Genomic DNA, 14,852 nt, shown 5'->3' on the forward strand with positions numbered 1-14,852 from the left:
ATATGTTAATAATTCTTAAACATTGCTTTTGGGTTATAAATAAAATTTTTTTGAAATTATTGATTTTTAAGGTTAGTCGAGTATCATAACCTTTTTGGTATTGGTGCGATTTGGTTGAAATTTGGTACCTAGTACCTATTTCGGATAAGATTAATAAATATTTACAGATATTTGACATGACTATGTTTTAAGGTCACGTGACTATCAAAACTTTCTTCCTATTTGTCCGATTTGATTGAAATTTGGTATTTGGGGTTTATTTAGGATGCAATTATTAATTTTTCACAGATATTTGACATTTGACTTCCAGGTCACGTGACTATTGTAACTTTTTTGCTATTGGTCTGATTGGGTTCAAATTTGGTATTTAAGCTTTATTTAGAATGCAATTATTAATTTTTGACTGATATTTGACATTTGACTTCCGGGTCACGTGACTATTGTAACTTTTTTGCTATGAGTCCGATTGGGTTCAAATTTGGTATTTGGGCTTTATTTAGGATACAATTAATAAATTTTGACAGATAATTGACAAATTATAGTTTAAAGTCACGTGACTTTCATAATTCTTTTGCTATTGATCCGATTGGGTTGAAATTTGGTATTTAGAGTTTTATTACGATGCAATTATTGAATTTTTACAAATTTTTAAATTATTGCGTTTTTAAGTCACGTGACTATCAAAATTTCTTTCGTATTCGCTCGATTTGATTGAAATTTCCTATTAGATTATATGTATATATTTATAGATAATATTTTGTATTACCCTATTGCTTTTATCTTAATTAGTTAAATTGTTTCTTAGATTTGCCTTTGAAAAAAAAATTAAAAAATTATCGGTTCGGTATGATTTAAAGGAAACTTATCTTCTTTCATAATACTGTAGCATTATTATAGATTTTGAAAATTTTTGTCATTAAGCTTTTTCATTACTTTTTGAATGGTCTTTGGCCAGAAAAAAGAAATTTTGAATTTGGAGCATGTTTTGAAAAAACTTTCATTTTGGGCCGGATTTTGTTTGAAAATCGATAAATGCAAATAAATAGGTTTTCTGTTCATTTAAGAGTCAAATCGATAATAACCTTTTTGAAAGGTATCCTGAAGTAGTACAAGATAGAATAATAAAAAAATGAAATTTTTCCATAGGGCTCTTATTAATTCGATATTTATGAATTATAGTTTTTTACAATTTTCTCTAAATCTGTAATAGCTATAATCAATTACTTTTAACACTCGAATACCTCGTAATATTCCCTAGAACTTTTATTTAAGACAAAAAGTTGTCAGAGTTATAGTTTAGTTAGAAAAAAATAAAAACCATTTTTTCACAATTTTTCAGGCCTTTCGATTTTGGAGCAAAAAAATTTATTTTTTTTCTTAGGTTTTTTTTACTGCCAACTTAGGGCTGACATTATAATTTGTCAGTTATCATTTTAAGAAAAAAAAAGCTACCGTGGGGAAAAACGAGTTTTCTCTCATTTTTTTTCAAATTTTTACTAATATCTCGACTTCTATAGCTTCGATTCAATTCATTGATGGTTTTTATTATTCCTTATTATCCTCCTGTTAATTCTTTTGATATTTTATTACAATTGCCTTTCGAAATAAAACTGAAAAATTTAAAAAATCGACGTAAAAGCCCGGTTGTCTTATTCCTGTACATAGGCTCTTATGGAACCTAATTTTTCCCTTTATATTATGGCACTCGTATAAATCGTGAAAAATTTTGTCATAAAGCTTTTTTATTAGTTTTTGAATAGTCTTTAACCAGAAAAAAAAAAATTTTGAATTTGGAGCATATTTTGGAAAAATGGTCATTTTGACCCCGGATTTTGTTCGAAAATCGAAAAATGCAAAGAAACAGGTTTTCCGTTCACTTTAGAGTCAAATTGGTAATAATCTTTTTTAAAGATACTCTGAAGTAGTACAGGTTAGAAAAATAAAAAATTGAAATTTTTCCATAGGGCTCTTGATAATTCGATATTTAGGTTTAATAGTTTTTTCCAATTTTCTCCGATTGTATAATAGCTAGAAACGATTCGTTTTGACAGGCGAATACCTCTTAATCTAGCGAAGAACTCTTATTTAATACAAAAAGTTGTCAGATTAATAGTTTATTTATAAAAAAATAAAAACCATTTTTTTGAAATTTTTCGTGGGTACACACACCCCTTTCGATTTTCGACCAAAAAAAAAATTTTTTTTTCTTGGGTTTTTTTAGTGAAAATTGCCAGTTTAGGGCTAAAACTAAAATTTGTCATAAATTATTTTAAGAAAAAAAATGATACCGTGGGAAAAAACCAGTTTTCTTTTGTTTTTCCCACATTTTTACTAATATCTCGGCTTCTATAGCTTCGATTCAATTCGTTGATGGTTTTTTTTATATCTTATTCTCCTCCTGTCAATTCTTTTGATATTTTAGTACTATTACTTTTCAAAATAAAAAGAAAAATTAAATCAAATCGACGTAAAATCCCTGTTTGTTCTATTTCAATAAATAGACCCTTATGGGAACTTCTCTCTGAATTTGGTATTTATGGTTTATTTAGGATACAACTAATAAATTATGACAGATAACTGACATTTGAGTGTCAGCCTAGGTCACGTGACTACCGTAACTTTTTTGCTATTGGTCCGACTCTGTTCGAATTTGGTATTCAGGCTTTATTTAGAATACAATTAATATACTTCGACAGATATTTGAAATATAAGACAGTATATTGACTCACAATACGACTATATAACAAATTATGGTTCTTTGAAGCATGATACCCCAACAACTGGTCCTCTCTTTCCTCGGCAAGTAAACGTTAGCCTCCCGACTCACCTAAGTACACCTGATAATTTTTGTTTTTTTTTTTTTAATTCCCTTATGGCTTTTCACAGACAAGACCTAAAGGTTCCAAACTGGTCCCCACGGACCAAAAGTATAGGAGCGAAGCGACTATACTTGTTATTAACTCCGAACACTGGTTCGCTCTTTTATACATTACATAATTATATAGTGTTTTTTTTTGTTAATTAAAGGAAAGAAAACGCAATACTTTTATAAGACATTCGATATTTATCAGCAAGTTTGTTGAAAACTGTGTGGGTCAACCTTTTATTTACATATGTTAAATACTTAGCGCATAATTAAAATTAAGACTATGCCTCGATTATATTTATAAAACCATTACAACAGACTATACAGGCTAATAAATTGAACCGCTATTTGCTGTCTCAACGGCAGGTCTCATTTTGCTGTGTGACTGACTGTATGCCAAACTGTTAAACTTTAAAGCGCTATTATTTTTTTTTTAAATTATTATTACTGTTTATACTTTCAAAGAGTTGATATTATTAAATGGTTTGTTAAAGGCATTTCGGTAGCCACATGTAGCCTTTGGCCGTATCCCAAGTGTTGGAGACGAACTGGGTGTGGACCATAAAACTGTTACCCGTATTAAAAATATGGGTACAAACGTTTCAAATATTCCAAAAATCTAGAGATATTTCCCGAAGAGGAAAATTGAATTTTGTGAAACCACGATGAAAAAAGCAAATATATGTATATACACACTTTACCTTCATCAAAGGTAACGTCGTACTGAAAAGCAACGACGTTGCAGACGAGTAGCAGGGCCCAGATGCATGCGTTAACGTTGCCGTACGCATCTCTCTAAACATAACGATCGATTCCGCAACCTTTATATACATATAGATTCAAAAGTTTTGCATTAACTTGTTTTTATACCAAGAAATTTTTTAGGGTCCGCAATTTTTTTAAGGCTTATTTATCAATGTTTATCTTTCGTATTCGTCGCCTATTTGTTGCCCGACAAAAATGTTAACAATATTTTTCTTGTAAGTTTTCCATTTTTGGTTCTATTATTAAGGTCAAAACAGTTATATTTTGTGAGTATACGTGAAAAGGTGCCTCGTTAAGTGAGGTTGACCGTGCAAGAATAATATATTTACTTGAAGAAGGCTACTCTCAAATTTGTGGCTGATAGAGTTGGAGTTTGGCAAAGTGATTGGAATTGCACTTGGAATCGTTATCTCCAGAACAATTATCTTGAGGATAGACTGAGAATCGGCAGGAAAAATCTTCTACTTTTCGCAGTTGTAGGCACAAAGCTATTAAGACATAAACCTTATCATAAAGTAACTCCACAGTAGTGTTATTATTACCATTAGATTCTAAAATTCTTCAATCAATATTAAGAAAGCTATCATATAATAAACTAAAGTCAGCTTTTTTCCAGTTATAAAAGGTATTATAAATTTTACCACTATTTAATTTTTTGTCTGAATTGTTTTTGAACTTAATCAATAAAGATGGATGGATATCCTCCTGCTCAATTAAAAAATCGTAACATCTTTGCAATATGCAAAAGTCACATCTAAACGAGATCTATGAGCCTCCCTTGGTTATTTTTAACAATATTTAATTGCTTTCAGTCAAAAGATCCTACGAGATTAATCAGAATATTCACCCTATAGGATGAGTGTGCACCTTCTTTACATAGGATATATTCTAAAATATTGAAATCTCCCAAAATTATTTCCAAAAACCTCGGACTTAAGTCCCGGTGGAATGTAAATTAGTATAATACAGAGGTTACAATGAGTAAGTATAATTTTTACGGCTTTAATGTCAAAGAATCGGAACAGAAAAAGTTTATTTAATTGCCAAAACAACACCACCTCCTCTATTCGCACTAATCTCAGCATAGTTACCAGCGCAGCGATATACTGTGTATTCATTAGGAAGTTGGTCAGAATTATAAAACCCATCATGTAGCTAAGACACAGTAATAGCAATCACAAGTTAGAATGGCATTGAAAAATGTTTTGGTTTTCGAGCAAAGTTCTTTAGCATTTTAATATACATCTGGTGCTGCTTCTGGGTTGACTGATTGCCACTGTTCACCGTTGGTTTAAAAAGAGATATTTTAGAGAAGTGCGAATGAAGAGCCGAATGATCTTATTTGCTAAAGAGTGGACCCGAAAATTTCCGATTTATATTTTCCATTAATTTGTTTATATGTATAACAATCATATTTCCATACAGCATGATACTAACACTAGTTTTACAGTACTTGCTAGAGTGAACCAAATTCTTGCATTTATATCAACATATATTGATATTATATTCATAAAGGTTGAATCATAGATATGGCCGCTATCAAGACCAACGACAATTTGTTCCTAATTGGTTATCTGCTTAAAAGTGACTAGGTCTAACTGTAAGGCAGCCTAAAATACGTTTCCCTCTTTCTAATATTTTCATTCTATCTGCAAGTCTAGAACCGGTGGTGATAAGCTGTCCTCCGGCAGCAATATGTTTGACGTGTTGAATATGTATATATTCGTCAGCAGGCTTGATGTATTTTAAAATATCTATTCTCGTGCGATTATTATCTTGCTCCGCGTTCTTAAGTTTTATGATAAGTTTTGATCTCTGGTTTTTACGGCATCCGCATAAATAGATCTAGAAGGAGGTATCTCATTAGGACGAAAAGCAGAGAGTTTTTCATAAATAGTCATCAAGAATGAGTCTTTTACAAATGAAATATTTAGTTAAATAGACTCTGTAATAGTCATCCCAATGCGCTCCACAGTCAAAGTACAACATGACAGACAGCGCCATATTAAACTAGGAGCAGATGAAATTAGATGTGCTGCTTCACTTGGTATGGGCATGAAGTCTATGTGATATCATTTCAGGTAATACCCAGCACAAGAGATATATAGCTTACTGCGATACAATCCGGCTAACGTGTTGCAAAAACCACACAAGGGCCTATTGTATCTTTATAAGTTTGCAGCGGTGTGAGATCACATTTAATTTTTTTTTATGTTTGATATAACAGGTAAGTGAAAACAGATCACTCACCCTGTAATAGCAGTCCTCGAAGATATTTCAGAAAGAGTTTTAAGACTTTTGATGTGGAAATGCAATTAAAACTAGCAGTCGGAGCATATTTTTGGCTTATTCCGAATTTAATATAATATTCTATTTGGTAGACCAAAGAAAATTCAAGAGTTAAATATTTGAGAGGGAGAAATCTTAATCTTGTATCTAAAGCATTTGATTATATGGATGATCATAGAATACTGCTGTCGAAACTGAAGAGATATGGTTTTTGAGGCTTAACCTTGGAATGGTTCGTGATAACGTTCCTTACAGGAAAGGTAAGTTTCCACTAGAGTTCCCCAGTGTTCTGTCTTAGGACCACTACTCTTCCTATCATATATTAATGACTTGCGACTTCTAGCAATAAAAGGCAAAGTCACAATGTTTGCTGCCGACACCACCATTTTATGGCATTAGAGGAATTTGACAGATCTTGAATTGCTTGTGAACGTTGATTTTAAAACAACTAAGGAGTGTTGTGATGCAAATAATCTTGGTTTTAATTCTTCGAACACAAATGTGTTGAGTTGAGTGTTTTATGAATAATGTTGTATTAAACAATGAGCCTATTATAAGGCAACAAATTTTTGGGCTAAACAATTGATGAGAGGCTTAAATTTCAAGACCATATTACCAAGGTATTAATAATTATTGTAATGTTAATAAATATTTATTTTTTTATTTTTACTTAATTTAATAAGTAAATATATTATTTATTAACTGAGTCACGACTGGTTAGCCAATATTTTTTTTAAAGTTTATAATCACTTAAAGTTCTTTCAGTTATATGGTGCCACGGGACTACTTCAAGATTAATCTGCCATTTTGCTGTGAAAAAAAATGAAACAAGTGAAGAGAGTACTGTATGTCAAAGTCTTAAATGTATGTTACATACTTAATTTGAAACATCTGTGAATCTACTTAAACAAAAGAAAAAGAACTAGAAAATGAAAATTTTGAATTGAAAAATGTTAATAATATTACATCGTGATATAAAGTCGAAATTCAAAATGCAGCATTTAATTTACATTTTCCATTGCCATTGCACTGACCCCTCATCAGTCATTACAAAAAATTAAAACAATTTTCCTATATCATTCGATATGTCCACGTTCGCCGTTCATATGTTGGATGTGCTCAAGATATTGTAAGTGTGTCTTTAAAATTATATCCGCCTCGAACTCTTACAAAATTGTGCAGAATACTGTATGCCTTTATTATTTTAATAGATAGCGGTAAGAATACGTTCAGTGGTCTATGGAATATTCTGCATTTATTTGTTAAGATTCCAAAGCCGCTTTTCACATATCTTCTAGTCCTACTCAAGTGGTAATTAAATATATGCTTTTCTTGATCTAATATTTTTCCGGAGTATGGGCGCATTAGATGATGGTGAGTTCCAAAAACTTTATCACCAATGAAAACATATGGAACACTTTGTTCTCCATATGGTAGGGATTTTAGTTTAGGAAGAAGTAGTGTTTTGTTACATATGTTTGAACCAAAGTTGTAATTCCTTGAAAATTGTTAAATCGCAGTCTTTTCTATATGCTCCAATACCATACAGTGAATATCATTTTACCAATGTAAAATGATATTCACTGTCGATAACAGCAAGCAGAACAATTAAGAAATAATCCATATAGTTGAAAAAACAACGATCCACTATGTTCAAGTTTATTGATTCTGATATGTTTTCCATCGACTGTGCTGACACAATGAGGGAAATTAGTTTTGCTTATAAAATCCGTTGGCAATACTCTTCAGACTTTGTTCTGTGAGTGGAGGCATACACTCGAGACGTAAATTTTCCCACACAACATCACAAACTTCATTGAAAATTCCAGAAATAGTAGACATTCCAATTCGATAAACATAGTGAAGGTTCGTAAAAGTGTTTACTTGTGAGTTACCAGTTGCAAGGTACCTAAAAAAACTGAGCTTGAATATTTATAAAATTAAATATTTCATAAACTCAAATGGAAACTCATGAACCCATATCTTCGTTATATCCCCTATAACAACAAATACCACGTCTTGTATACAAAGTAGAACATCACAAACTAAATAAACATTTACGCACAGCTCATTATTTTTTTTTCAAAAATGCTTGGACATGTCGATTTCCGTTTCGAGAAGAACACTAATTTATTTTTAAACAACGTTTATACTTACAGTGCTCTAGGCTGAGGTGGTGACACCAGTAAAAATCTTAAAAAATATAAAGTAGTTTGAATGGTACCTCATCTTCATGGTCCTACTCCAACTTACTATTCAATACCGCTCAGATATGAACGAGATTTTATGAGTTTTTAGTGTTTTGCTTGAACACAAAATGTACATTCCGGCCATCCATGATCGCCGCGTAAGGCCATCATGGCTAAGTGGACAAATATTCGAGACCGTGATGTAAAGTACCTAAAAAAAGTTGAAGAAGAAAAGAGAACTGGAAATGCAGCAAAATCAACTACGAAACATATCTACAGTGAACAGTTATGCTTCTTAAAAAACACAAAGAGACCACAGATAGCTTTTTGTATGGATAGTGAGACTAACAACACTGCCAAAGAATGAAGATTACCATGGAAATCCAAACGTTGTCACGACTGATGATGAAATATTTCGTTGTTTACTTTACTTTCAACCTTCCCAGGCTAGAAAAACACAAAAGCGTGTAGATATTGACAAGATGGCCTTACAAAAACTGCAAAAGCCTGATGACCGGCATCTCAATTTCTTTAAAGGCATTCTTCAAAGTCTTCAAAGCTTCAACAACACCGAAACAATAACTCTCTAAAATGAAGTCTTGCAGAATCTGCAAAATATCTACAGATCTCGATCAACTCCTGAGCATGTATCACGGTCTTCATATCAGCAATAAAATGTCCAATCCCATCCTTAAAGTTACAGCAAGTCGTTCGATTGATGAGATGGCATCACTCATCTTGCTATTCTCCAGTAAAGGACCCAGTCGATTGTTAAGTTCATCGAAAATTGAGATCGACATCCGAAAGTAATTAAAAAATGTTCTGTTGTCGAAACGAAAATGCCTGCAATTGACCTCTGAAGATTTAAAAAATACTCCCACGTCTTTCTTCTCCGTGAAGAATTTCTACTTTTCAATTTTTCGCGGTTGTCCATAATGTTGAAGCAGATACTGCTTAAATGCACGGCTATAAGCCATCGTAAATTTAAGACTGCATGCGGCATTGTTCTATGATATGCACGACACGGCGAATGGCATAAAGTCTGATCGTCTGAAAGAGGCCTTAGAGTAATTTCTTATAGCGAAATCCGGGAAAAGATGTAGCACGAGTGCGGAGCCAGGGCAAAATTTACAAACCATTGGTGTAATTAGTGCAGGTTTGTGTAATTCATTGGGGCACTAAGGTGACACTTTTTGCCCTGAATGCACCCAGTTCTGCATGAGCTATGGGAGCGTCGAGCTAGTTCCTATATCGTAAGTAGAAAACACGGCGGTTATTATTTATGGAATTTGATAAATAATTGCATATAAGCGAAACCACCGTCTATAGATTACAACAAGTCAGACCACTCAAGCGGCCCTGAAATCGATTGCCCCACCCCCCGTTCCTCACCTCGCCATGCATCGGCTGGGTAGAACCCAGGTTTAGTTTTCGCAAGTACGTTAACTTGTGTGCATCCATTTCGCGAGAGAGTTTTTGCTTGTAGCGTTTTAGACAATAATTTGGTTACAGTTCGGTTTGTGAATTTTTGGTGGCTTTAAGTTGTTATTTACATAAAGTGGCAAAAGGTTTTTTTTATTTTGGTTTTGTTTTTTGAACTGTTTTATAATGGCATATGCTGGATACTGTTCCGTTCCTAACTACACGGTTCGTGTTAACGAAACTGCAGTTTTTCGATGTTCGAAGGATCCAGTAAGGTAAGTTGCAAATTTGAAATAATCTTGTTTAATATTTATAATATTGGGTTTACATTTATAAGAATGAATAATAATTATAGGTATCTTAAAAATTATAATAACTAACTATAGTCATCTCCTAATTAATTCTATATTGTTGTTTTTAATAATATATAAAATAATATATTTTAAAGAAATTATAATTTAAAGGTTGAGGATTTTTCAATATATTCCACATAATTTTTTACCTATTTATAAAAATATATATTAATTAAATAATAAATAAATTAGGCCTTTATTTTATACTCGGCAAAGGGCAGCGATGCTGATTTGTTTTTTTTTTCGTTATTATTTTTATTTTTGTCTCTATTATTTTTCTTAAAACATAAATAAAGTGTGATGTTTTAGTTGGATTAGAGTTATATTTTAATTTTTAAAATAATTAAAGTGATCTGATTTTGTGACTGTGTAATATATGGTTAATATGTTGCACGTACTAAATTTTATTTTTGTATATCTATTGCAGGTGTCAAGAATGGAAAGAAAGTTTGGGATTTATTGGAGAACATAAATATGCCAATTTAACTCCTGAAGAAGCTTTTAGTTGTATAAGAATATGCAGCTTTCATTTTGATGACAATAGTTTCACTCCCTCAGGAAAACGACTATTAAAAACAGCTATTCCAAAACTGACAAGGGAATACCGTCATATTATGGGTTTAAGTATATAAAATTTGTACAAAAGTTAATCAACTTTAAAAACATTATATTTTTGGTTTTAGGTCAAACTTCTGGGATTAATGTGTATAATGAATAAAATGATTATATTGTTTCTCCAGCTCTTCCACATCTAATAGATGAATCAACTCAAACGGATTCTCAGTCAGGTATTCATTTAAGTATATTAATTTACTCTTTTACTGCCAATTCTTAAATATAGTTTAAAATATTTAAAAAAATTATTAAAGAAAAAAAATTTGCTTTTTACAAAACCATAACAGTTAATGTTAGTGCAGTTTCTAAATGTGACGCATCTACCCAAACTGGAATTTATGAAGAGTTTGCTCAAGGTTAAAAAACACATAATATTAATTATATAATTATATTAATTTAGCTTTTATTTTAGATATTTATTGCCAAACTCCACAGCACTTATCACAAAATTCACCGCGAAAACAAAGCTTGAAGAGAAAACTAGAAGAAATGCAACATTCTTTGAAGTGTAGGGGCTGGTTAAATGTTGATATTACAACGTCAGATATGTTGCAGTTTCTAGAAGATAACTATCCGGAACACTCCACCATGCTGATTAGATATCAATTATTATTGCTTGATAAAGTCAAAAAAGGTGCAAGATATTCTGAAGAGTTTAAGCAATTTGCTCTTACATTATATTTACTAGGACCAAAAGCCTATAAAAAATTATCTAAGGTTATAACGCTGTCTTCTATAACAACCCTTAAAAGAATTACCCAAAGTTGGAGCATTTCTACCGGTTTTAATGATTTTGTTTTTAAATCTTTAGAATTAAAAGTGTCTGTAATGTCCGATAAAGCAAAAGATTCTATTTTATGTATTGATGAAATTTCAATTAAGTCAAATCTATTTTTATAATCATTCTAAAGATACAATAATTGGATTTCAGGATTTACCTAATAGTAAGTCTACTGATATTGCTACCAGTATTTTAGTAGTAATGGTTAGAGGAATTGCTTATAATTGGAAACAACAATTCGCCTATTTTTTTTCGCCTATTTTTTTGCCAAAAATAGTACTAGTTCAGACAATTTAAAAAACATAATATTTGAGTCGATTCGAAGATTAAAGGGTATAGGTCTTAATGTTATAATTTATAATAATATTTATACGTTGGTTAAAAATGATCTTCAATTGAATTGGGAAAATCCAACATTTTTTGTTGATGACTCACCCATATTTTATTTATTTGATGTGCCACATCTATTGAAGTCTACTAGAAATAATTTTTTTCCTATATTTTTCTTTTGGAGAACGGATTGACAAACAAATATTTTTTAGACAGCATGTATAATCTTGATAAAACAAAAAACTATAAATTGGCGCCAAAACTCACCAACGAACATCTTAATCCCACAAGATTCCAAGCAATGAAAGTGAAATTAGCTGCTCAAATATTTAGTCATTGTGTTGCAGTTGCTATGCAAACATATATACATTTTCAAAAGTTACCGGAAGAAGCTAAAATTACAGCGAATTTTATTGAAAATATGAATCAGTTATTTGATCTCCTTAATTCTGGTAACCTACAAAATAATCATGCTTTTATGGGCACTTCAAATCAATTACAATTTTTAAATAAAATGAAATCCCTTTTTGCAAATTTAAGGCTTTTAAATGAAAATGGAAAAGACGTCACCAGCTCCGTTAGATTTATATTTGGGTGGAGATTAACAATTTCGTCTATTATAGGGCTATGGAAAACTTTAAAGGAAAAAAACTATTCATTTTTACTTACTCGACAATTAAATCAAGACTGTCTTGAAAATTATTTCGGATAAATCAGAAATGCATGTGGAAGTGCGAGAAATCTAACTCCCATTTAATTTTGCAGAGCATTTAAGAAAACACTTGCATTAAAATTGTTTGACCCAACAGAAGGTGGCAATACTCTTGAAGATGCTGCCGACATATTGATGGCCGATTTATTAAAAAAAGCAAGTTTTTTGCAAAATATAAAAAAAAAACAAATAATCATCAACCGGCGTTGGGAATTCAGAGTGATGATTACCAAAATTTAGGTACTGTAGAGGGTAATGCTTTAGTGTATGTCGCGAGATATTTAAAAAAAAAATGTCATTCATGTGATATTTGTGTAGGGTTTTCTAATTCCTCTGAAAGCAATAGTTCTACTGTATTTTGTGAACTAAAGGCTTATGAAGGTAAGCAAAGTTTATTTGGTGGTCTAAGAGTCCCTCCTAAACCATTCATAACATATTTACAGTCTTTGGAAGACATTTTTATTTTATATTTTAATCGTTTTTCTATAGAAAGTATTGTAGGATATAAGCTTATGCATGAATTTTTAAAAATCCCATTTTTGCATCCTTGTGAAAGCTTTCCAAAGAAATATTTTATATCTCTTTATACTAGAGTTAGAATCTATTATACTCTAAAATTTGCAAATAGAGAAATAAAACGTCAATTGCAAAATAAGGAAAACCATTAAAAATATTAAAAAATTTGTAAGGTAACTGATTTGTTGGGTAAATTCTGATCAACCATCTCTTTTAAATTGTTTATACATTTTATAAAATAAAATTGAATTCGTCATAACTGTTCGTACGTGATAAGACAGATTGATTATCATTGCCATGGGCAACTTAATTGTTTGTTTGTTGACAATATAATGCCAGATCATTTTTTTCAATATACATTTTTAAAAAACCGGGGTTAAAATACGTTTCTCATTTAATGAAAACGAGTAAAAGTAAATGAAAGCTCGTTGCTAAACTTAAATAGCAGGTTATAATCCCTCAGGATGGATGATCAGAGTATACTACTTGTATAAATATAATTACCCAATAATAAAGTAGTATGTATTTCATCCCTATATGTTAAATATTTTGTTCTGTATTTTGTGTTTTACATAGAAGCATTACAATCTTAAAAAATAGTTTATTATTTAATTTATCCCCCTAATGTTACTGGAATAGTTTTAGCCGATTTTACAACCTATTATCCCAAACCAACGCACCCCACTTCTTTCTGTCGGCCACCAATGTCGGCGTTTAAGACTCGGTAAATTTTGATAATTTAACATATTTTATATATATTTACTATATCCACAAATGAATACAAATTATATAATTTACAAAACTACTTACTTAGCGCTTATTATGATACTTGTTTGTTATTCTTTTGCGCTTTTGTATTTTTAAAACGACCTAATTCAAAAATTAAAATAACCCATACCGTATTAAAATTATTTTATATTTTTTAGTGCGTTTAATTGTGTTTTTTAATTGTTTATTTATTTTAACTTTAGATTTATTTTTTGAATATTCATCTCTAAAATTTCAACAAATATTAAGTAAAAACTTGTATTTTTTGATAAGCCTCCTAAAAATGTAGCAAATTTAAACAATTCAACAAGTAAGGTTTTTTTCAAATTCACTTTTTATATATTATATTTGACTTAAAAGGCAGGCATTTTGAATCCGCCATATTAAACGCTTCCAATTTATTTAAAAGTTCAAATTCATTAAACTGATCAAAACTTCTAGATACACCAATTTTAGAAAAGGGAAACTCAAAAACATTTTAAAAACTGTCCTTGTTATCGAAAGCCAAGCACCTACAAAATTTGAAAACAATCTGACAAGTAGAAGTTATAGTTTAAATAGAATTCTTAGATTTGTTATATACATACATACAAACATTGCTACATAAAGGCAAAGAAGTGAAGCTAATATAAAAAATGTGTAAAAACGTTAATAATTAAGAAACACTGTCATATAAACACATTCTATTCCAGTCCTATAAAAAAAGTTCTTATTTTATGACTTAAAATACTTCTTATGAATACTCCTCGTATAAAAATAATCAGCGCGTCTCAGAATTTGCTTTCATCGATATTTACGATAAACCCTGGTAAACGCTCGTACGCAGCAAACAGCGGGATTCAAGGTCAATTTTGCTTTAACACGGGCGGTATAGGAAGTGGTCTGACTTGTTGTAATCTATAGACGGTGGCGAAACTAAATTTTAAGAGAAGGTAGCGTAAAACATAACTTCAACTAACAACAGGCAACTTTTAAATTTTCTCCTTAAGGCTTAAGCCAAAACCATTGGCAATGCAACAGTGTGGCTTTTTCCCTGAACTGAACCAGTGTCGGTGCCGCCCTAGTGCCACGTTTTTTTTCCAATGGATTTCGCTATTAAAGTTTAGACTTTGATATTGCACAATTTGCTTATCATGCACTTGTGAAGTCTCACTTGAGCTATGGCATATGTTTTTGGTGTTCATGTGCTCAATATAGGTTTAACTCACTGTTTATACTTCAAACTAGATAAATTGGCTTTCTGTCT

Source organism: Anthonomus grandis, chromosome 3 (genome assembly GCF_022605725.1).
Source record: "Anthonomus grandis grandis chromosome 3, icAntGran1.3, whole genome shotgun sequence".
Taxonomy (NCBI): domain Eukaryota; kingdom Metazoa; phylum Arthropoda; class Insecta; order Coleoptera; family Curculionidae; genus Anthonomus; species Anthonomus grandis.